Source organism: Dipodomys spectabilis, unplaced genomic scaffold (assembly GCF_019054845.1).
Source record: "Dipodomys spectabilis isolate Male_0828 unplaced genomic scaffold, ASM1905484v1 ptg000154l, whole genome shotgun sequence".
In the NCBI taxonomy this organism is placed as follows: Eukaryota; Metazoa; Chordata; class Mammalia; order Rodentia; family Heteromyidae; genus Dipodomys; species Dipodomys spectabilis.
Genome location: NW_024870831.1, coordinates 3,897,163 through 3,921,842, shown reverse-complemented (window position 1 = coordinate 3,921,842; position 24,680 = coordinate 3,897,163). Strand labels below are relative to the sequence as shown.

General features: G+C 35.4%; 1 pseudogene; it reads right to left on the bottom strand.

Moving 5' to 3' along the window:
* Positions 1–14,718: 14,718 nt before the first annotated feature.
* On the bottom strand, positions 14,719–14,831 carry LOC122118507 (annotated as a pseudogene).
* Between the last annotated feature and the right edge of the window lie 9,849 nt (positions 14,832–24,680).

Genomic DNA, 24,680 nt, shown 5'->3' with positions numbered 1-24,680 from the left:
GAACCCTAACTGGAACTTTTAGATTAACCCTCACACTAATCATACCCTAATCCTAATATTATTAGCAGTTTCCTCTTTCATAGTCATCCTAATTCTAACTTGACTTGTTATTCGAAGATTTACTTCCTGTTTCACCCTAAATTTTCCATTTGCCTAATGCTAAAACTAAGCCCAGCTGGAACTGAAACCTAACTTTCCACCTAATGAGAGTCCAAAATTAATGTTAAAAAATACTCTAATTTTTAATTATTCTAATGAATACTCCAATTTGCACTCTAGAAATGGGGTTCAATTTGCCCTAATTCCAACAAATTTCCTGACTCTAACTCTGAAGTGATCTTGTTCCCTAATATGAACCATTATATTAATTGTCCTCTAATTCTCTTATCAGGAAAAACACTGTGGTTTCCATTGATCCTACCGTTTCCTAAATCACTGTATCCTAAAACAGTTTCAGATTACCTACCATCTAGTACATTACTTAAAGCTAACTCTCAACCTAAACCTGGCTGGAAAACTTTCATTAATCATTACAAGAATGATCACTGAGAAATAAATATAATGATAATGCTATAGTTACTATTCCATCTGACATTTTTGCTTCTATTTGTTAGTGAAATCTTAATTTTATACAAAAAACTTTCGTATTTATAACACTAATTATAATTAGAACAAAAGACTGACCCTGATCTTAATCCAAATTATATATGAATACTAACATTCACACAAGTACACTAGTTTTCACTCATCCTAACTTGATTCAAATAAGCCTTCCAAACATAGATTTCAATTTTTTTCCAAAATCTTAGTCATTTTCTAACCCTAAACTTAATCTTAACTGGAACATTGAGAATAAACATAAGCCTAATTGCAAGGTGATTCTAATATTAATAGCAATACTCTAGTTAACATTCATTCTAATTCTTACAAGTTTTATTCTAAAATTTATCTTCAATTTGAGCTTTATTTTTTTTAATCTTTCACTCTAACCCTAACCATGGCTGGAATCCTAACCACAACCATGACACTAATGCTATCCCAATTCTAAATTTTATGAAAAATGCTCATTTTCTGTTATTCTAACTGAAATTCCACTTGGAATTCTTGAAATAAATTGCAGGTTTTCCAAAACCCTGTAGATTTTCTCACTCTTAATCCTGAATCTATCTTGTTCCATAAGAGGAGTCATCATACCCATTGACTCAAATCCTGATCTAATGAAATACATTGTACTTCCATTATCCCAGCATTTCCTGAAGTCCTAGAACCTAAAATAAGTTCATATTTACTTAACATTTTTCCCATTCCTTTTTTTTTTTTTTTGTTGGTCGTGGGGCTTGATCTCTGGGCCTAGACATAATCCCTGAGTTCTAGGCATGGGCATGATCCCTGAGTTCTTTAGCTCAAGGTGTGCACTTAACCACTTGAGCCACATAACCACTTTCTGGTTTTCTGGTGAATAATTGGAGATAAAATTCGCACAGACTTTCCTGCCCAGGCCGGCTTTGAATTGCATCCTCAGAAATCAGCTTCCTGCGTAGCTAGGATAATAGGTGTGAGGCACCAGTTTAATCTATTTATTTACTCTATCCTCAACCTCATTTAACATGAAACCTAATCTTGATCACAATCTGAATTAACACCAAGTGGTTAATGTAAGAAAATTGTCTCTATTTTATTCAATCACACATTTTTTTGCTTCTACTTCTTAGTGGAAAACTAAATTTTACCCTAAAGCTTATCCGTCTTTAATCCTGACAAGAACTAAAACAGTAACTCACACTTTAAACCAAATTATATCTGAATTTTTAAAGTAACACCGGCACTGGTTTTCATTCATTCTTACTTTGATGTCATTCATTCTTCTTAAAATATGTTGCAGTTTTACACAATATCTTACATCTTTTTCTCATCCTAAGCCCAACTCTAATTGCAATACCTTTCCTAATCCTATAACTACATATGACCGAATTATAATGTTAATAGCAAGCCTCTATTTCACATTTATCCTATCTCTTGCTCATCATGAAAGTCTAAATTTTACTTGCATTTTGAACCTAAATATTTTTATCATTATTATTTTAATTGTGAAAATACCGTACGGAGGGGTTAAAATTACATGGGCAATTTAATGAGTTCACTTCTTATCTAGCATTTTTGCCTCCTCCTTTGTTTCCCCTTCCCATCCCTTCCCATCTCCACCCGCTCCCCAGCCAAAGTTGAAAAGTTCATTTTTTGATATAACGTCTTGTACATCTCATTGTTGCAATGGGTCCATTATGCAGCAAAAATATCCCTAAGAAATATATTTTTCAATAAAATGTCTCAATCCTTAGGTAAAGTGCATTATAGTTTAATATAAAGTATATCTCAAAATAGAAATTCTGCAACTAATCTAATGTATATTTTCCTGCACAAAATGCTGTGATTTGATTTTAATTATATTTTTTATTTGTGACATGATCCCTACTTACATTTATTACTAACTTCTGTAATTATACAAATCATGCCTGTACACACTAATTTGTGTAATTTAATATTCAATCAAAATTATTTTTTTCCTGTCTCCCACAGGGAAGGATTTGGTGCTGAAGTATATGGAATGGAATTTTGCAACGTGAGGATGGGATCATGAGCACTTTCTACTTGACTGAACAGGAATTCTTGTTTCTACAGTACATTCTTACCATTTAATCAGACAAGGAATGCCACAATATTTGAAGTTCATATGAAGGAATTACATTCCTAAAACATGTGGCAACCCAGCTCTAAAGTTCAATCTTATCACTAGATTTTTGGGCTTGTGGGCTGATATCTTTCTCTCTCATATGTTTCATATTATTAAGCATATTAGTAATTCAGCTGTCACTAGATGGCAGGAGACTCCTGAAAATCACAGCTATTGCTGTGTAATATTCAGAAGAGAGGAAAAAATTATACTGATCTCCAATTCCTCCCTTTGGCCTTCAATATACGAATTAATTGTCAAAACAATCATGTAAGATGTTAGTTCATTTTTCCCTTTTAAATAGAGATTAAGCAAGTTTTTTTCACAGTAAAAAGTGATGACAGTTTTATCAGAGCTCTGATATGAGCACCTGCTCCCTAAGAAGTAATGCTCTATGGACTGTAAATATGGAAGCCACTCTCTCTCTCTCTCTCGTTCTCTCTCTCTCTCTCTCTCTCTGCCTCACACACACACACACACACACTCTCTCTCTCTCTCTCTCTCTCTCACACACACACACAGAGCTGCAACCCAGACACATCAGAGATCAATTCCATTCCTTTGTAATTATAGTTGATTGACTGGACCTGTATGTTTCCCTGAGATCAAGTCCCTTGTTCTTAGTATCCTGTGTTTCTTTGTATGCTTCAGGCCGATTAACAGTAGTCTGAATACAATATCCTCAAACTTTACATTCAAGCCAAACTCCATGAATTCATACTACTGTTCCAAAATAATAAAATGTATTGGATCTAGAAACCAAAAAAAAAAATAAACCTTGTTATTTTAGTAGGAATTGACATCATGAAAGCAGAAGAATATTGATCAGGAACTGAGGTAAGAGAATCTGAGTATGTGGGAAAATGTAGAATACTGTATGTATGTTAGAGATACAGAATCATCTTCTATAGGCCCATTTATTGAATACTTCTCATCCTTTATTGAAAGGTCAATTTATATATAGAGGTTTCCAGTTACTTTGCTTACCTATCACTTCTGATCACAAATCCTTTTGTGAATGTTTATACTATCTTTGAATAATTCACATGATTTGCATGTACTTAAATCTTGAGACAGTCTGCTACTACATATTTTATTCTATGTGACGAACCCTTATGTTTTGTTTCTCTGTTTGCTGAATAAATATATTCCTGGAAACAGGATATTCAGAGCAAATTTGAGTGTAATTTTTATTTTGTAAATTTCAAATATAATATAAACTGTTTTATTTACTTTTATTTTTTTATTTTTTGTGAACATACTGTACAGAGGGGTTACAATTACATGGGCAAGATAATAAGTACATTTCTTATCAAGCATTGTAGCCTCCTCCTTTGTTAACCCTTCACATCCCTTCCCAGCCTCCCCCCTGCCTCCCCCAACCCTCCCCCCCGGCACCAAAGTTGTAAAGTTCGTTTTTGACATGACAACTTGTACTTCTCATTGTTGCAACGGGTCCACCTGTATCCTTAAACGACTTATTTTTCCCCATCTCCTCCACAAATTATACTGACTTCAAATATAGTGAAGGCAGGGGTTATACTGTGGGGAATGGACATACAAAGCTACAAAGAAATAATCTTATAAATGAGTTAGAAACAAATGCATGAAAGAAAAAAATTTAAATACATACTAAGGGTTCATTTTCCTAACATCACATTATCTGACATTTTCTGCTTGACTCATACATATACTAGATATTGCAAATAAGGGGAACAATGGGACCTATGTTTCTTTGGGCTTGGTTTACTTCAATTAATATAATTTTTTCCAAGCCTTTCCATTTCCTAACAAATGGGGCAATGTATATATCAAATATAATATAAACTTTGTATTGACTAATCATATTCTAAAAATGAGTGATATTCATGAACACAATATTTTGGTGACTTTAAGTAAATTGATTCTTGATGTGGTGGTTCTTGTGTCTGATTAAGTTAAACATGATCTTATTCATTTATGAACATGTGCATTGCACTTTTAAATTTTTATATATAAAATAGTCCCCAAGAATTTTGTTTAAGGTGATAATCGGGAAAGTGTCTTCCTATTCCAATCTTTATATGTACTTCAGTAAAAGTACTACAAAAACATAATGTTTACTGGAGCAATATAAAAGATGAGAGCTTATTTCTAAGGGGAATGGATTTATTGATTAAAACATAGAAAAGAGTAAAAAAAGGTTTCTTGCTTAAGACTGCATAAATTTCATATGAATGTAGCTCAAGATGAGACTCAAAGATAAATTCATATTTATATTACTGAGATTTATATCACAATATAAGCAATATAGGTATTTAAGGAATTGGTCATTCAAAGCCCTAGATAGTTAATGGATGAAGAATGGAATAGAAAATAGCAGAGGAAAACAATTCAACATGCAGCTATTATGATTTTATAATGCAAATATGAAAGAAATGGAGCTTTTGCTTTCCTGAAAAAGAAAGTTTAGCCAGTAATTTCAATCTAAGTCTTCAGTTGTCATGAGTCTAAAGTCTTTTCCTCCAATATATCGAAGAGTACTATACTCATCCTCAGAAATGTAAATCAGTAATTAATTAACTTTGGTTAATATTAATTTACTTGTGTAGTAAATAAGTTAAAATATTTGCTCTCTTTCCTTCAATTAACACACATTCCATACTTTACTGTCTCTTAATACAAGCCTGAAATCACTACTTCAAAGTAACACAAACAGAAAAACAAAAATAACCTGATACAACAATCAGAAATCCTAAATTATGTGAAAAAGTCCACAATATAAAAAATAAATCTGAGGAAGAGGAAAAACAATGGCAGAAGATCAACAGAAGTTTATTCTAGCTCTCTTTGATAAAATAGAGATTTAGAGTCCTAGCAAGGACTCCTCTTCTAGATGGTCACACCAAGTCAGCTATAATATACAATTCAAAAGAAGATTTTATACTGTCTTCACAAGAAAACAGAAATCTATGAAAAGGTGTCCAGCCAGGCAGGTGACTCCTGTGACTGTGTTGGCCAACATATTCAAAAGTACATTTGCAGTGTGAAAATAAAAGGGTAACATGGGAAAAAGCAAGAACAGAAATGTACATTAAAGAAAGCCACATCCATACAGAGAGACAATTCACCATACCACTGGACAGTCCGAACTGTCACTGGAACCACAAGTATGAAAATCACAACATCTCACCACAACTGGTCTCTACTCGTACACTTAATTGTCAAAACAAAAACTTAATTCCAGAAAAGCAAATCACAACAGAAGACCAAACCAACACCTCAAAATCAACCAAGAACATAGAGATTCACCTATTAAGATCATAGATCCCCCAAAAAGAAAACCTCCAAATGCACAGAACAAATCAGAAAAATACAAGAAAAGTGATGTCAAGGTAGTATAATTCACACAGTAAATAACCAGGCATTAGAACAGACAATCAAGGATCTAGAAGATAGTTACCAAAATACATTACATATACGGCTGAAAAATGTGATTAATGGAAAGTTAGAAAACCTCTACAAGAAAATTTGTGAACAAGATGAGACCAACCAATCATTAGAAAAATAATTCACGGAGACTACAAACAGAAAGATAAATAAATTCTGAGAATACAAAGGAGTCCAGGAATAAAATGGATGCCTAGTTAAAAGATATAAGAGAAGACACAGCTAAGAAAACAGCCCTTGCAACTCCCCAACCAAAGAAAAAATGTACAGAAAGTCCATACAAGACCTAAAACAAAGCATTAATAAAGGGATAGAACCCCTAAAAATGACCAATTAGAAGACAGGGAAATCAAAAACAAAGTAGAATGTCTCCACAGTAAAAAGATGACATAGAAGATAATCTCAGGGTCAAAGACAGAATAGGCCTAATAGGAAAGAGGAGATAGTCATTTAGAAAAACTCCAAGAAATAAGAAATGATCTTGACAGAACTTCAAGACTCAGTTAGAAGATCAAATTTCAGGGAAATAGGTATCAAGAAGGAGAAGAGCAAGAAAATAAATGAATAGGAAGCATATTACAGAATTCTAGCAGAGAACATGCCAAACATCCAACGAGATAGGCTCATGCAGAGAAGAGAAGTATTTAGAAACCAAACAGAATTTTAGAACTGAACAATCCACCACCAGATCATAATCAATTAGAGGATCATTAACGATCAAGGGAAGGATTCTTAAAGCTGCCATAGAGAAAAGATTAATTATTTATAAAGGATATACAGTCAGAATAAATACAGATTTCTTAGCTGATATGGTAAAAAGGAGAGCCTGGCATTATATATGACAAACATTAAAGGTAAACAACTACCAACCGTGAATATGGTCCCAAGCCAAACTCTCCTTTACATCTAAAGGATATATAAACATATTTCATGACAAAGAAAATTTGAAACAACGTATTTCCACCAAATCAGCAGGATTGAAGTTAATCAAATATTTCCTACATAGAGAAGATAAGGAAGAAGAGGAAGAGGAACTGGTTATATAAAATGCTCCCTACTACAGAACAAGGTAAATATATTAAGAGTAGATGAGGCACAGCTCCTAACAGCAGGTGTATAACATAGCAGGATTTATCAGATATTTCTCAGTCTTAACTCTCAATATCAATGGACTTAAATTTCCCAATAGAAGACATAGATTAGAGATTAGTATCAAAAAACAATATGCATCCATATAGTATCTAAAAGAGACACATTTTATTGACAAAAACAAACACACACTCAAACTAAAAGGCTGAAAGAAAATTTTCTAGCAAATGGAGACCATAAACAGTCCACAGCAGAATTACTAACATAAGGTAAAATAGAACTCAAATTAAAATTAGTAGGAAGAGACATTATATATTGATAAAAGCAACTCTCCATTAGGAGGATATAACAAGTCTAAATATCAATGCCCTGAATACTGCAGCATCCCACTTCGTCAACCAAATACTACTTAACCTAAAAAGACATCTCAACACCTCATTCCCTTCCATGGATTGGTTATGCAGGAAAAAAATCAACCAAGAAACTGTAGACCTAAATCACTACATTGACCACCTATCCCTTACAGACATCTACAGGATATACATTCAATGTCAGACTATACATTCTTCGCAGCAGCTCATGGAAGATTCTTCAAAATAGAACATATCCTATGTCACATAGAAATTCTGTCCAAATTGAAAGAAAAATTAATTGAATTCCAATTTCTTGTCCGACCATAACAGAATAAACTTAGTATTAAACAGCTAAAGCAAAAAAATTGTCAAACCAATGAAGACTGAACAAAAAGTTGCTGAATGACCAGTGCAACACTGAAGGGATTATAATGGAAATCTGAAAGTTTCTATAATTTAACAAAAATGAACACACAAAATACCAGCTACTCTGATATTTGAAGTACTTACATGAAAATTTATAGCTCTGTGTGCCTACATCAAGTAATTGGGGAAATCTCAAATGAATATTTTACTTATGTAGCTCAAGCTCCTTGAAAACAGGAAGAAGCCCAAACCCAAAACAATAGACAGAAACAAATAAAAAAATTAAATCAGAAATAACTAAATAAAGACAAAATAAAACATAGAAAGAATCAGCAAATCAGTTGGTTTTTTAAATAAATTAACAGACTTGACAGACCCTTACTAATCTGACTAAGATCTGTCTTGTTTTTACATGCATAGGCTTTCTATGATTTATTTGTTCTACAAGGAATTCTACTTTCTAATCTATGATTTATTTGTTCTACAAGGAACTCTACTTTCTAATCTTTGTGTGATCAATTTTAGTGTCTCTGTTCAGTCTTTCTGACCCTCTCTCTGGAGTCTCATTTCAGTCTGCCTCATAAAAAATATATTATTTATCAGCAAAATGACTTTCAGCTTCTGTTTCTTGCCTGACTTCATGTAGGCTGTGATAGCAGACCTGACTGGCTGTGCTTACTGGAGTTTTTGTTTGTTTGTTTGTTTTGTGTGTTTTTTTTGTTTGTTTTAGAGGTCTAGGATTACTATTCAAGATGGTAGCTTCTCTGGGTCCCAATGATCCCCTGACCTAGAGTCAATAGGTTTTTCTCCTAAAGATACAAAGAAACAGCTGACTAAATTTCTGTTAATTGTCTCAAAATGAGGCAATGTGGCATCCTTGCAAAGCCAATAATAATCCTCTGTAACCACTTATAGAAATGGTCTATCAAGATGGCTTTTCAAGGTTGAGAGTGAAAAATGTTCATTTCCAATTCAGCACCATGAAGCAGATCACATCCCATGGAGCAGACTTTTGGAAGGAAGGTCCCCTTCCTTCCTTCTCTTATGATACATCAAACCATAATATTCTGCAGTTGTGGCCAGCCTGGAGCACATTTTCCCAAGAATATTCTGTAGTGTAAAAGAGGACCAACTGTGAAAATAAAGGTGAAAATACTTGTCTACTACAGACTGATTTATCTTTCTTTTATCTGTTGTTATTTTCATTACTTTAAACACATGGATGAATTATATTGGGATTAGACAAGTGGCAAAGGATTACTGGAATAAACATTCAGTTTACTTTCATATATCCTATATAATGCACTTAACCCTTTATGGAAATTAAATCTGACTGTAGAAACAATGTCAGAAATATAAAATAAGCCTCAATATGAATAATCTGGCACATATACACCATCATCTACTCAGAAATCCAGTCTCTCTTTAAATATTTATTTGGTACAAAATAATAAAAATTTAATTAATGAATGTGATTTTTAAGTATTATCTGAAATACTCCTCGTGTATATGATTGTATATGTTTTAGATGTCACTTAGACAGGAATTAAAAATGCATGTAAAATTCAAATTTCCACAATTTAAGCTAGATTAGAGGAGTAATACCCTCCTGTATTGTGTGGTGTGAATTTTACTACAATGCTGAACCCTTCCACCTAATACCAGGAGTCATGTGCAATAATTTATTTTTTCATGTTAAGAAGAGTGCTAAGTGTAGGATACATTTTGAATTATTACATTAATTTATTAATATTAGTTTCACTTTTTCTTTTCTATATCTGCAGAAAATAAAACTATATATTAAACATTGAATATGAAGTAATCAATAATAGGTAAACTATTATTAAAATGACATACTATTAAACTGTGATTTGAATTATAGTTCTAACAAATTGTGATGTAAACAACATTTAATAGAATTATGGGTAATGTTTATTATTATTATTATTTTTGGGTCCAGTTGTGGGGCCTGAACTCTGGGCCTGGGCGCTGTCCCTCAGCTCTTCAGCTCAAGGCTAGCGTTCTACCACTTGAGCCACAGCGCCACTTCCGGTTTTTTTCTTTTTGCTTATGTGGTGCTGAGGAATCGAACCCAGGGCCTCGAGCATGCAAGGCAAGCACTCTACCACTGAGCCACCTTCCCAGCCCTATGTTTTTTAAACTTACCACCTTGTTATTGTTTTCTAATTGTGTCATTTGTTATACTTGATCCAAGTCACCCCTTCACCTCAATTGTTTAGTTTTCTATTTTATCTCTATTGGTTTGCTAATTATGCATTTTGTTTTCCCTTTTTAGTGACTGACATGAGGCTGAAAATCTGTATGCTAGTTTATTACTCTTACGTTAAAGTCAAATTGTTGCTCTCCATAGCTGTTCTACTTTTCTTTGTATAGTACAGAATTTCCCCTAGTCCCACTGACTGTATTGCTGCTCTCATATATTTTATTTTATTTTGTATTTAAATTTTATTGTCAAGGTAATGTACAGAGGGGTTATAGTTACATAATTAACGTAAAGAATTAATTTCTTTTCTAACTTGTTACCCCTTTACCCATTTTTCTCCCTCTTCCCTCCCAATGTACCTCCCAACATCGTTTCCAACCTATTGTTTTGTGAGTATCACTGTTGCATAGGTTCCCCCTTTGTCCTTTGTCTCACTATTTTGGTTTTTTTCCTTCCCCTTCCCCAGTTCAGATCAACATATTTACAATACCCAGGGAATCAAAATCAAATACAGTGACTAAAGGGGATAAACCGTAGGTGGGGAAAACACAAAAGGATAAAAATAAATCATGTAGTTCATTAAGAACAACAACAACAAAGAACATGTCTTGGAGTTCATTTCACTTAGAATCACCCTATACGGTCATATGTACATAGCTATTGAGTTATTCTACTCATCTACTAAGATTATCCTTGATGTACACAATAATGCTCCTATGCACCAGTAATCCCACTTCTGGGCATTTAACCAGATGATCACAAACAAGGCCACACTAAAGCTACCAGCACAATTATGGTTATCACAGTAATATTTACCATAGCTAAGATGTGGAATCAACTCTGAAGCCCCTCAGTAGATGAATGGATCAAGAATATGAGACACACACACTTACATACACACATAGACACACGTATCATGCTTCCATCAGAAAGAAAGATTCCACCTCATTTGTAAGGAAATGGAAGGTCTTGGAAAAAAACATATTAAGTGAAATAAACCAGACTTAAAGAAACATAGTTCCCATGGTTTCCCTTATTTGTAATAATTAGTTTACATCAAGGATAATCTCATGTATTTTAATTTGACAGTTTGTTCTATGTTGAGTATGCAACATTATTACAATATTGTTTGTTATCATTTCTGCAAGCAGACAGGTATATTGAAAGAATTACATTCATCTTTTCAATTACTAAAAGAAGAACAACTAAAAGAGCAACCCCTACTATGAAGAACAACTCCTACTTACTTAGCTTCATTCCTATGTAAGGCCACTGTTGTCCACTGTATCCTCATGTTGTACATTTCAACTCTATACCTCATACTGTATATCTAATATCTTCTACATTGTGAACTAAATGCCCCAGAATTTCCACTTTGCTTTACTTTAAAAAAAAATCTGTCTTAATATTTGAGTTTTGTGTGTGTGTGTGTGTGTGTGTGTGTGTGTGTTTTCAAAGATCAGAACACAACATTTTTATTCATTTCGAATACATCTTTCAGGTCATTGTAAGTTGTGGCTAATGGGAGCAGTCTCTTGTTATTTTAAGGATGAAACAGAAAAAGATATTTGTGCATGTATCACATTTGCTTTATTAGTCTGTAGTTGAACACTCAACATTGACTTATATCTTGGCTGCTCTTGTGAATAATGTGAATAACAATGAACTACAGATATATTTATGAGGTACGCAGAGAGAAATAATCACATGGTTGGTGGATCAGATGATATCTCAACTTTGTATTTCTTTAGAAACTTGCATACTACTTTCTACAACGAGAATACTAAACTGTTTTTTGACCAATAGTGTAGAAAATTTCCTTTTCTCCACACTCGCACCAACATTATTACCGTTTATTCAAAGGTAATAAAGGGCAGGTTTTTACTATCTGCAGTACCCTAGACTGGCCTTAGACTTAAATCCAACCTCCTAAATGCTTGGAATTACAAGCCTTTACCACCATAACTGGTTCCATTGATTTTTTGATGAGTTATAATAGTTATGAAGTTGTTTCATAGTAATTTTGAATTATGTTTCTCTAATGACTTCTGCTCAAAAAGCATTATGGCAGCATAGAAGTTGTATTAAACACAACTTTGTAAACCCACAGGCAATTTTCAGGGCTTATGGAGTACATGTCTATTCAGAACTTTTGACCATTTTTAATCCAGGTTCTTGTTAATCTCATCTTTAATCTCTCTAAATCAGATCAATAATTAATTCAAGGTAGTAGAAAAGAAAAAAAATGAAGCAACTCCTAACATTTTTCAGTTTTCAATAACATGGTATTGCTTACATCATTTTCTGTTAAAAATTGACACTATATAACTCAATTTAGTTAGACCTGTTACAAGGCTGTAGTTTATTTATTTTACATTGATTGTTCTTTCCAAAGCCTGTTTGTCTAATTTCCCTTGGTTTCTTTCAGTCTCAAGTAGCTCAGATTTCAAACTGCAGAACAAATGGAAGGAAGCAAACAACAACAAAAAAAAATCTACAGTTCCTCTCATCCGATGAAGCCTGTATAAGAATGAGGAAAGAGTTCATCCTTTTAAGGAGCTATGATAGGACAACAAAAAAGAATTTATTCTTCTATGACTTCTTTATCTTTGCGATGTAACTTAAATGTTGTAAAACACAAAATACTGCTCAGATACTTTTATGTTTTATCAGTTTTGCACATTTTCATATGGATTTCACCTCAGTCTAAAATATTCCTTCATCATTCTGTCCCTGATATTTTTACACTATCAAGACATAACATAACCAGTTTGATTTACAGCATGAGAAGTTATCCACCTGGCTTCCTTGGAAGCAGAGCATGATCAATAGATATTACTTCTAGTTGCTCACTACATGTAATGGTTTCTGTACTACTTATGACATTCTGCTTAGTATTTATAAAAGATTGCTGGCTAAACTCAAAGCTCATTCCTAGAAGTTTATTTTAAGTATTTCACAAGTTTTATTCCCTTAATTGTTAAGATAACATTTGCTATAATGTTAATGTTATTACCATTTTAGTGTTGGGAAAAATTGTAATTAAATGCAGTAAGTGCACGGCCTAAAGACACACACAGTGGGGAAAGAAATGAATCAAAGTTTCCGAAAGTCTTTCAGCAATACACAAAAGGTAGATAAAATCTCTCCATTCTATTACACTCTCAATTCAATATTCATATTGTCCAAAAAATAATAGCATCCTAAATATTGCCCATGGTGATTGTTTTCTATCACATTTGTCTTCAATACAGATTGTGTTGGTGACACTGGGTTGTCATGCACAGAACTGAGCTAATACATTGAGGTCTAAAGAGAGGCAAATTTCTTCTGTCCCACAATTCCAGTATCCTTTTTAAAAAGTACTAAAACTTTCAAATATCATCACCTACTGTTTTATAAGTATCCAAAAAGAAAAAAAAATCATAAATAATCACTCCAAAATGCTTTAAAATTGGAGATGCTAAAACATGCCCTCTGAAGTAAATTTTCTTCTACTTTTAACGTTATTCTGAAAGCTTTTGCTGGTTTGTCACACCTGTAATCCTAACTACTCTGGATATCTACTCAGGAGCCTGAGATCTGTGGATAGCAGTTGGATGCCAATCAGGGCAAAATAAATTCAGGAGATTATTTTTCAAAAATTTTAATGAACTAGCATAGGGCCCAGAATGGAGATGTAGCTCATTTAGTAGCTCATCAATCTAGAGAAAAAAGGCCCAGCAAGACCTTGAAGCCCTGATTTCAAACACTGAGCACGTCAACACACATTCAAGTACTTGAGCACATGTGTGCATTCACCCACATATGTATTCAAAATGCCTTCATATCGGAGTTTTGCATGAATTCCTTTGCTAACGATATTATATGAGTAAAATAAAGGAAATAAACTCTTCCATCTCAGAACATTTTTATACGTTCTTATTGTAAAAATACTGTACATAGGGGTAACACTTACATGAGCAAGGTAATGAGTACATTCCCTAACAAGCATTGTTACCTCCTCCTTTATTGTTCCCCTACATCCGTTCCCTCCCACCTCCACAAGTCCATTAACCTCCTCCCTTTCCCCTCCTCAATTGTAAAGTTCACTTTACAACATAGTGTCTTGTGCATCTCATTGTTACAATGGGTATACCTGTATCCCTATTTAATCATTTTTTTTCTTTCCCCTCAGCAAATTAGAGGAGAGTATATACAAGATGTAGGCGCACCAACTTCAAATACAGTGAAAACAGGTGTTATAGCATGGGGGAGGAACATACAAAGAAACAAAAAAAACACACTGCACGTTACAAGTACATGAGAAACAATAGCAAGGAAAAAAAAAAAAAACACTTGTGTCCCTAACATGGGTTTCATTTCCCTTAACATAATCTTATCTGGTCATATACACATAACTTTTGGCCTTTTCTGCTTATCCTAGACATACATTAGTTATTGAAAATTAGAGAAACCATCGGACCTAAGTTTCTTTGGACTTGGCTTACTTCAATTAATAATTTTTTTCCAAGTCTTTCCATTTCCTAAAAAATTGGGCGATGGAATGCTTCAGGAATTTGCCTGTCATCCTTGCGCAGTGGCCATGCTAATCTTCTCTGTATCATTCCAATGTTAGTGTATGTGATGCAGAATTGTGCACAGAACATTTTTATATATAAATTGTAATTGATTTTCTTTAACTAGACAATTCAACAAAAAGTAAGTTTAAAAGAATTTTCGTGAAATTTTAGAACCATGTATATAAGTACACATTTAAGTATAAAGTCAAGATTGACATGTCAAAAACAAAATAATTCCAGATATTTGTTGTTCAAGAGATGTGTAGGAGGAGGAATTCAATTATTCTATAAAAGGGACCTGCCATAATGAACACTGCAGCAAGTGTTAAGGTTTGTTAAAAGTTTTAATGTTTTCAATATATTTAATTTTGGGAATTTGCTTATATATGCCAAAATTGGGACTGTTTGGCAGGTCATAATACTTTTCTATAAAGTATTTAAGATTTATGGTAGCAGATAAGTACTACTAAGTATGTACATTTCAGATTTTATAGAAACTTTAGTAATGAGAAGTTGCAAAGTCTTTGTGTAAAGGAGCAGAATAAAGAGTTGACTATGTTAACTACACAGTTTCTGTTAAAACTGTAGGCCTTCCTTACTTCATATGTTAATGAGGAACAAATGATGATATAAGCCATATAAAAATTATGAGATGAACTACAAATAGTAATCTTAGTGGGTGTCTTTAAACACTACTCATAGCCTATAAAATTCTTGTGGAACATCATAATCTTAGCCAGTGTTAAATGTAAAGAAATATGACAATAATAAAATCTAATTTGTAGTACACTTCAAATACTGAAAACACTGGTAATTGTTTTGTTTTTTATTTTATTATTCATTAATATTTCATAATTGGTTTTCTTTATTTTTAGCATTGTTTTCCTTGTTGTAATATAATACAACTTTTTGTTAGTTGTCATTAGGAAGTACTTTGAGAAGGTTACCGGGATGGCCACACCATTTTTTATATGTGTATGTGAATTTATAAAGAGGAAACTTAGAACAAAATATGTATTTAAAAAATGATCAAGTGGAGTCTGATTCAAGAGTGTTAATGTATGTCCTCACCTAAAATATTAGCCCTAGGCTGAAGCAGAGTTTTTACAGAGTTGAGGGCACAAAAGTGAGAGACTGTGTTTTGTTTTGTTTTTTATTTTTATTTTGTTGGTCATGGGGTTTGAACTCTGGGGCCTGGTGCTGTCCCTCAGCTCAAGGCTAGTGATACCACTTGAGCCACAGCACCACTTCCATCTTTTTCTGCTTATGTGATGCTGAGAAATCAAACCCAAGGCCTAATGCATGCAAGGCAGGCACTCTACCATTGAGCCACCTTCCCAGTACCTGAGAGACTGGGTTTTAAAAAATCATCTAAACAACATTTGCTTTCTGCTTTGGGTTATATAATGAAATATATGAGTATCTTTTTTATGTTTTTGTGCATTGTCATACTTCTAAATTTATACTAACTTCACCACCTTATCCTTGTCAAAGTCATGAAATATCTCTGAGAGTTTGCTTCTGTGAAGATTGTTTTTGCGTTTATAATTTCTTCTGAGTCATTTTTTTAAACAAAATCACTTTATATTTCATGTTGATGGGTATTTACACAGAGACAGGAATATAGAGGATTTAGTTTACCAAATGAACATTAAAATTAGAGCTCAAAAATAAAAATCAGCCTTAACACATATTTTCATATCTTTCCCTACAATGTATGAGAGAGGCTTTTTAGCTCCAATTTTCTTGGGATTCCTAGGTTTACAATTCTTAAATCACAGAGACATGCTGTAATGGGAGTAAGATTTTTTGGTACACTTTGCCCTTCAGTCTGTGTTTCTTGTTCCTCCCTTTTCTCAACTCCATTATTAGAGATTTTTCTCAGAGATGACTCCATCTCCAACTTTTCACTCTTCCTAACTGGACAAATGAATTTGCAGATCAAGACTCTTAGACAGAAAGAATTTAAGAGCCTGAATCTAAGACACTTCTCTCATACACCATCCCTACAAAGACACAAGTACCAAAACAGGATACATAGTTTCATTTTTTTCTACCAAGGCCAATGCATGAGGTTGCTTGCGTCTGAGGGTTCCTGTTTGTGGCTCTTAGTTATTTCGCAGATTAACTTTATACCTAGTTCCATTATCAGCTACCAAGGATGGCATGTTTAGGCCATCCAGGAGGTTGGCTCAACAGGGCGGCTGGATGTGTCTCCTATGAGGGGTTCCTAAGATCCCTCATGAATGGCACAGAAGATCTGTGTTGGAAAAACCGGGGGCAATTAAGGTATTCTACAAACACCATCTCAGCAAGGCAAAATTTACTCCTGCAGAAGGCATGCTGTCGCATGTCGAAGTTGAATAAGCACACTGGATAGGCAGCCCACCACTGGTTCCCATGAATTTGAGCTTTGGTATCATCTTTTATGATGGCTCAAACTTTTGACTCCTTTTAAACTAGTCAAAAGCTTTAATAATCAACCAAATCTGAACACCTGGCCATATGAAAAATAAACAACTTTTACCCAGCTGTTGTTCTACTACTCTTGCCATGCCTCTAGCCCCTAGCACTTCTCTAAAATAGCATTGGTAAGGTTTTGACTACCTTTAAAAGGGCAATGCTTATATCAGTCAAGCACTTCAAGATTTAACTTCTAGAATTCTCCCATCTGATTTTGCTTTCTTTTCTTCCAAACAATAATCATTGACTTTCCTATTCAGCAGTATCCAATAAGATATTTTGATTTAAAAAAGGGTTTGATTAAGGCAGTTTTACAGTCAGTCACAGAAAAAAAAACCTGTTAAAGAAGAGATAAAGCACACATTACTATGAAAACAGTTACTAAAGAGGTAAATATTGACACCATGACTCATTGTTGAAATGCTTGTTCTATCATCAAACTTGTAAAAGAATCTGCTACCACACACAGACACACAACCTTTTTTATAAGTGACTGGGAGCTGGTCTTGGGTTTGATCTCATGCTGTGGGCATTGTCCCAGAGTAGTTTTACTCAAGGCTACCACTTTAGCCACAACTCCAGTAGTATCTTTTTTTGCACCTTTATTGGAAATAAAAGTCTCATCTTTCCTGTCTGGGTTGGCTTCAAACACAAAATTCAGTCAACTGAGCATTTAGGATTATACTCAGGATCATTTCAGTTTTTAGGTAATTTGTTTCCATTATTCAATCCTTGTAAGTTTTTCTGTATCATTGGCTTCCAACCACCACACAGATTACCTTTGAAGTATATTTAATCTTTTATTTTTATATATTTATTGTAAAAATACTGTACAGAGGGTTAGTTACATGAGCAAAGTAAAGCATACATTTTCTATCAAGCATTGTTACCTCCTCCTTTATATGTCCCCTACCATCCCTAACCTCTTAGCTTCAAAACTACCCTATACACTCCCCCCGAACCTCACCTAAATTGTAAAGTTTGGTTTTCAACAGTGTCCTGTGCATCTCATTGTTACAATGGGTCAACCTGTATTCCCATTTAAGTATTCTGTTTTTTCCCTTTCCTCCCCAAACTAGAGAAGTGTATATACAAGATGGAGGGCACCAACATCAAAAACATTGGAAACAGGGGTTATGCTGTTTTTTGGGGGGACAGAATACAAAGAAACAAAAATCACATGGAACATTATAAATATGTTAGAAACAATAACAAGAAATGACAAAAACCACTTGTGCCCCTATGGTGGGGTTCATTTCACTTATCACATCTTATCTGTTCAAGTACTATATTTAGACCAAATTTTTCCCATTCAATCCTACCATGGTGGCATTTCCAATAAACAAATCCTGCTGATAAATAAAAGCACCTATTGGAATAATTCGATTATAGAGATCATAGATTGTGGAGATCAACAGAATAAAACTAATTTAAGCTGCTATTTCTGGTTTCTAGCTTGAAGCTCTTTAAGCTCCTAAGTAAATATGAAATTTGTAAATATGTAGTTTGTATTTGCAAATATGAAGTTTGAATGACCCACTAGCTAAGAAGTCTCTTCTTACTTAATTTAAGGTGTTGAGAATGGTCAGGTATGGATTGGCCAATGGAACCAAAGCACATATTCCACTCCAGTTGGCCAGTAACATCTCCAATAGTGGTCTCCTGGAATACCACCAGACATTTCCCCTGGCTATGATTTGTACTTACTGCTCATCTTCACTACATCCAGATAAGTTTCCAAGAAATGTTCAATTTTCCCCAGGTAGTTGACCTAGAAAGAATGGAGCTGATCAGTTTCAGGGGTTTTTGAAATAAACTCTTGCTTCTGAGAAGAGAAACAAGGTGTTCCAAGTTGTCTAGGATCACATTTTGCTGACCTATCATGAATTTCATGCACATGGGGTCTGGGCTCTATGACAGCACAAATAGAACCTCTTGTGTGGCCTCCCTGCAACACAGTAATAGCAGTACTCCGTATGTGGACAGAATCACCCTAGTATTTCCTCACTTATTCAGTCTCAATTTGAATCTGGGTAAACTCAAAATTGGAAGACATACACAGAGTGTCTGCTCCAAGATGGAATTTGCAATCATATCATAAGATTAAGTAGAGGGTCCATTGAGGCCCTGGAACTAAGCATGATCACGTTAAGGGCATTAAGAGTGTTTGGATTTCCCCAAGTAGGATGTTTTCACAAGTCAAACATTAGACATTTATCTGGCCATTATGAAACTGAATCATATTTTGACCAATTTTTTCATTAGCACCCTCATTACTAGAAGGCAATGCCCCTGCCCACTAGAAGGGAAACTTGCATTCTTGTTAGATAGAAACGCCCAAATCTCCTTCCCTCTTGGTAGGAAACCCTTCCTCCCTCTTGGTAGAAAACGCTTTAGGTGTAGCTTGCCTTTGTTTTTTTTTTTTTGTTTGTTTGTTTTGTTTTGTTTTGTTTTTTGGTCGGTCTTGGAACTGAACTCTTTGCCTGGGTGCTGTCCCTCAGCTCTTCAGCTCAAGGCTAGTCCTCTACCACTTGAGCCACAACACCACTTCCAGTTTTCTGAGTGGTTTATTGGAGATAAGAGTATCACAGAATTTACCTGCCTTGCCTAGCTTTGAATGACCATCCTCAGATCTTAGCCTTCAGAGTAGCTAGGATTACATGTGTGAGCCACCGGTGCCCATATTATTTTTTCTTTTTTCTTTTCTTTGTTCTTGGATTTGTCGGTTGTGAGGCCTGAAATTTGGGCCGGGACACTGTCCCTCAGCTCTTCAGCTTAAGGGTATCTCTCTACCACTTGAGCCACAGTGCTTTTTCTGCTTACATGGTGCTGAGATTTTGAACCCAGGGGTTCATGCATGCAAGACAAGCACTCTACTGCTAAACCACCTTCCCAGCTCTTCGTCTGAGTTTTTAGTTAACTCACTTGCCAATGTTCAAACCTTCTAAGGTCTTTGTGCAGGGGCTGGGAAGGTGGTTCAGTGGTAGAGTGCTTGCCTTGCATGACTGAGGCCCTGGGTTCGATTCCTCAGCACCAAATAAGCAAAAAAGAAAAAAGCTGGAAGTGGCACTGTGGCTCAAGTGGTAGAGCTCTAGCCTTGAGCTGAAGAACTGAGGGACAGTGCTCAGGCCCAGAGTTTAGGCTCCATGACCGGACTCCCTCTTCTCCCCCCCAAAAAAAGGTCTTTGTGCAGCTTTGGTCTCCAATCACCACAGAAGCTCTTCCCTTGTCAGATAATGTTTCTAGAGCTAATTTTCCCATGCCATCCTACTAGAGCATTTAGTTTATGGGTTACAATTTTTTTTTAGTATAATTAACAAACCTCTTTTGATTTTATTCTACTCTATATTTTATTTTTGCCAGTCCTGGGGCTCCCTGAGCTTCTTTTGCTCAAGGCTTACACTCTACCAGTTGAACCACAGTGCTATTTCCAGCCTTTTCTGTTTATGTGATTCCGAAGAATAAAACCCAGGGCTTCATGCATGCTGGACAAACAAAGCCATATTCCCAACCCCCAAAATATTTTATTTATACTAATCATAAGAATAAAATTTATTCATAAGGTGCTATCTGGTTTCAGGCTTTGAACTTTTTGGAAACTTTGGAGGGGGGGATCCTGAAAACCACCTAAGTAATTAGGAAATATGAATGACCCTCTAGGGAAGGGGTCTCTCCTAACTAGTATAAAATGTTTGAGAATGGACAGGTAGATGAAATGCTAGGGTGAAAGGGATGGTCAATTGAACCAAAGTACAGGTTCTACTCTAGTTTTCCAGGAAGGTCTACAACACTGGTCCTCCACAATACCATTAGACATCTCCCCTGGCTATATTTACTGATTACTGCTCATCTCTTCAAGGTTTGGATTTCAGTGCATCTTGATAAGTTTCCCAGAAATGCCAATCATCCCTCCCGATACCTACAGAAGCAAAGGGTATAGTTGGCTTGGGAAAAGAGGGTTTTTGTCTTAGATCCATACTCTTGTGAACAGCAACAGTAGGGTCATACAAGTTTCTCCAGGCCATGTTTGACTGACAGATCATGCACTCCATGCTCTTACGGATCTGAGGTTCATCATAGTAGGAAGTGGACCACGTGTTTTTCTGGTTTCTGTGCCACAGAATCTTAATGGTGGTCAGAATATTTAACCCATTTCACTCAAGCATTATTTTCTTGGTCATAAGACTTGAGCTGAAGGGATCAGGGACAACACCCAGGCCCAGAGTTCAAGGCAAAAGCCCTACTACTTGAGCCACAGCACCACTTCCAGTTGCTGGTAGTTAATTGGAGATAAGAGTGTCAAGGAATTTCCTGCCTGGGCTCGTTTTGAACTCTAATTCTCAGATCCTGAGTAGCTATGATTGTAGGTGGAAGCCACTGGCACCTGGCTTTTGACTTGAATTTTAAGTCTACCCAGAGAGTCTGCTTCTGAAACTAAGGTTCAATGCCATACATCCTTGGATCAGCTAGATGATCAATCCAGGCTTCAGAGTCAAAGTGGGCAGCTGAAAGAGTTTAGTGAGTAGGACTTTTTGGAGTTCCCCTTTCAGGATATAATATTTAAAACACACACATGCAAGCACATATTCATAACAAGTTTTTGTTTGGACAAGTGCACATTATGGAACTCCATAATGAAAATCATCCATTCTTTAATAGTGTTCTCAGACCTTTGTCAACATTCTCCCAATGGATTATCAGAAGCACGTCCTTAGATCATTTTCCTTGGGTTCCTTAGGCCTAGAATTCTTATTCCCCATTTTAGCAGATCTCTTGTGATTTCAGTTTTTGGTGCACTTAACCCTCTCTATTGTAAGTTTCTTGTGCACCCTTCTCATATTTGACGCTCCCGTTACTGGAGATTTCTCAACAATGGATTCCTCCAGCTCCCCCATTTTTATTCTTGGGCCAGAGAATGAAAACACATATTGAGACTCAAGTTCTCTTTGTGCCTAAGACATATTCAGCCCATAAAAAATCCCCAACCAACCAGGTAGTATGCTCTAATCCAATTTTTCCTCTCATGGCTTATGCATGAGATTACTTTTTATTGAGGTGTTTCCTTGGGCCCTTTCCTGAAATTGCTGATAAACTTTCCATCCTTTATCACAACAGATGGTGTTTAACCCAACCTTGAGCTATCTCAACAAGTGAGGATGTGTCTCCTCCTGAGGGTCTCCCTACATCCCCCTTGCATAACATGGATCCTGAATTAGTCCCCACATTGTTGGAAATACTCCCCTACTGTAACCCAATATCCCAAGAAAGACCACCAAGTTGAAAGGAACTTAGCATGACAAAGTTTAGTTCTGTTAAAGGGCATGTTATTGACAGGAAGCAACCACTCTGAGTAGGAAGTCTGCCAAGGTTATACCCCTAATGAGTTACTACTTCTGGTATTGATTACAAGTTGTGTTCACAATCTTGCTCTATTGGCTCTTTTGAAGCTCAGCTGATTATTTTGAAAGGGGTTAATAGTTTCAGAGCAATTCACTAAACCAGGACAACCAAGCCATAAATTGTTAGAAAATTCTTACTCAGCTTCTGCTTTATGAGTTAAACTATTCATCAAGTCCTTAGAACTATTTTAGTAACAAGAAATACTTTAGTTATATAGCTTTTTGGAAGATAATTATGCTTAGTCAATGCTTTCCCTCAATCAATCATTTTCAGAGAAAATGATTATTCTAACTCCTACACAGTCTATTCCCAGAAAGAATTTATTATAAGCAGCTTCCTTTTTGGAATGGAAACTTAAGAGCTTCCAGGTGAAAACACCTTATTTGCATATTGTCTTGATTCCCTTAGGCAAACTCGCCTCAGCAAGTGATTATGAAAACAACAGCTATGTGTGGCTGCTTCATTATAAAGAACCTGTCTTGTTCTTGTGCTCCTACTGCTAATAGAAAGAGGAAAGTCTGATTTCTGGAAGCACATATCTATGGACTTAAGCACGCTTACTGAACCCTGAGCACAGAGCACAGATTGAGTTGCAGCATTTCAGAGCCATAGATGAATCAGTCAGATACCAGCTGCTGGGCTGACCACAGGGCACAATTCTGATGCCACATTTCTGAGGCAAAGCAGTTCTAAGCTGTCAAGACACTATGGTAAGAAGAATCCTGAGGGGGAATTCTTGGTGGGAAGGAGAATGTGAAAGTTTGGATTTAGGTTTTAGAAAATGCAAGCCACTTTCTGAATTGCTTGAGGCAATGAGCAGATCATCATATTTTCTAGCCCTCTAGATGCAGAGTATGAGAACACTTCCCACATCTCACACTCTATCCCTCCTGCCTAGCAGTCTTCAATTCCTTCTTACAGGAGTTAAGCAATTTTTAAGAAAGCAAAATTCAGCGAACCTGATCTAACTTGTGAAGAAAACATAACCTCTGGCTTTAGAATAGATCAATTTCTATCTCAGAATAAGAGGAAGAAAATAAACCACATTCTAGAGAATTAACACTTTGCTGCATTAACTTTTCATTTATTACATTCATACAAGAAAAAAGAAGAAATCTGAGAATTTCTGGAGCCTTTGCTAGCCTAATATCAGGTTCTTGTTGCTTTTATTTGTTTGTTTGTTTTGTTTTTTTTCCTAATACTTTAGAGATTCTAGTTAGAAGAATTGAGAAAATGCAGACATTAGCCTGGTTCAGATTAATCTGAAAACACAGCACCTAAGTTATCAAATTCTAAATCTAGTCTCAAAGCTGAAGGTCAAGGCTTCCCTCCCTGTAACATCTTCAGAATAGCAGTATTGTCTGTGTTTGTTTTCTTTAAAGAATTAGAGAGGAGAACAGTTTTTAAAGCAGTTTTTCTTCAAAGCGAAAAGAGAGCAGTGCAACAGTCTCTTCCTCAAAGCAAAAACAGAGCAGTGAAACAGACTCCCTAGCGAAAAGAAGGACATAGTGTCTCATAATTGGTTTCCTAGTCTCAGAGCATGAGTATGGAATTTTTCCTTATTGGATGCCCCTTCTCAGAGCACAAGCACAGAAAACACTTTTGATTGGATGGGAAGTAGAGAGACACTCCCCAGACCATAGTCAGAAAAAGCCATCTGTTAGCATCTAAAGCTTCATGGGAAAAGGGTGTGTATTTTTTGCTGCATCATTCATCCCCACCATGTTGGAACCTGTTCCAACCATTACTTTTTATCCATAACTACCCAGATGAAGTGGTTTAACTCCCTTTGAGTGGCACATAACCACTTGTTACTCACTGGGCACTGTACATTGTGATGTCCCATCAACACTATGTTGACAGAGAAATTGGATGTCTAAATTGCTGTTTTGAAGAAGCAAAGCCCTCTGACTTAAACTTGCACACTTAACTTAAAATTTATTGTCTTTTTGCAACTATATTAGCATTACCTACTTAAATAAGTGGATTTTTCATTTTGATATATCCACATAGGCATACAATGTACCATGATTATGCTTAACCCCTTCATAATTCTCTCCCAGGTT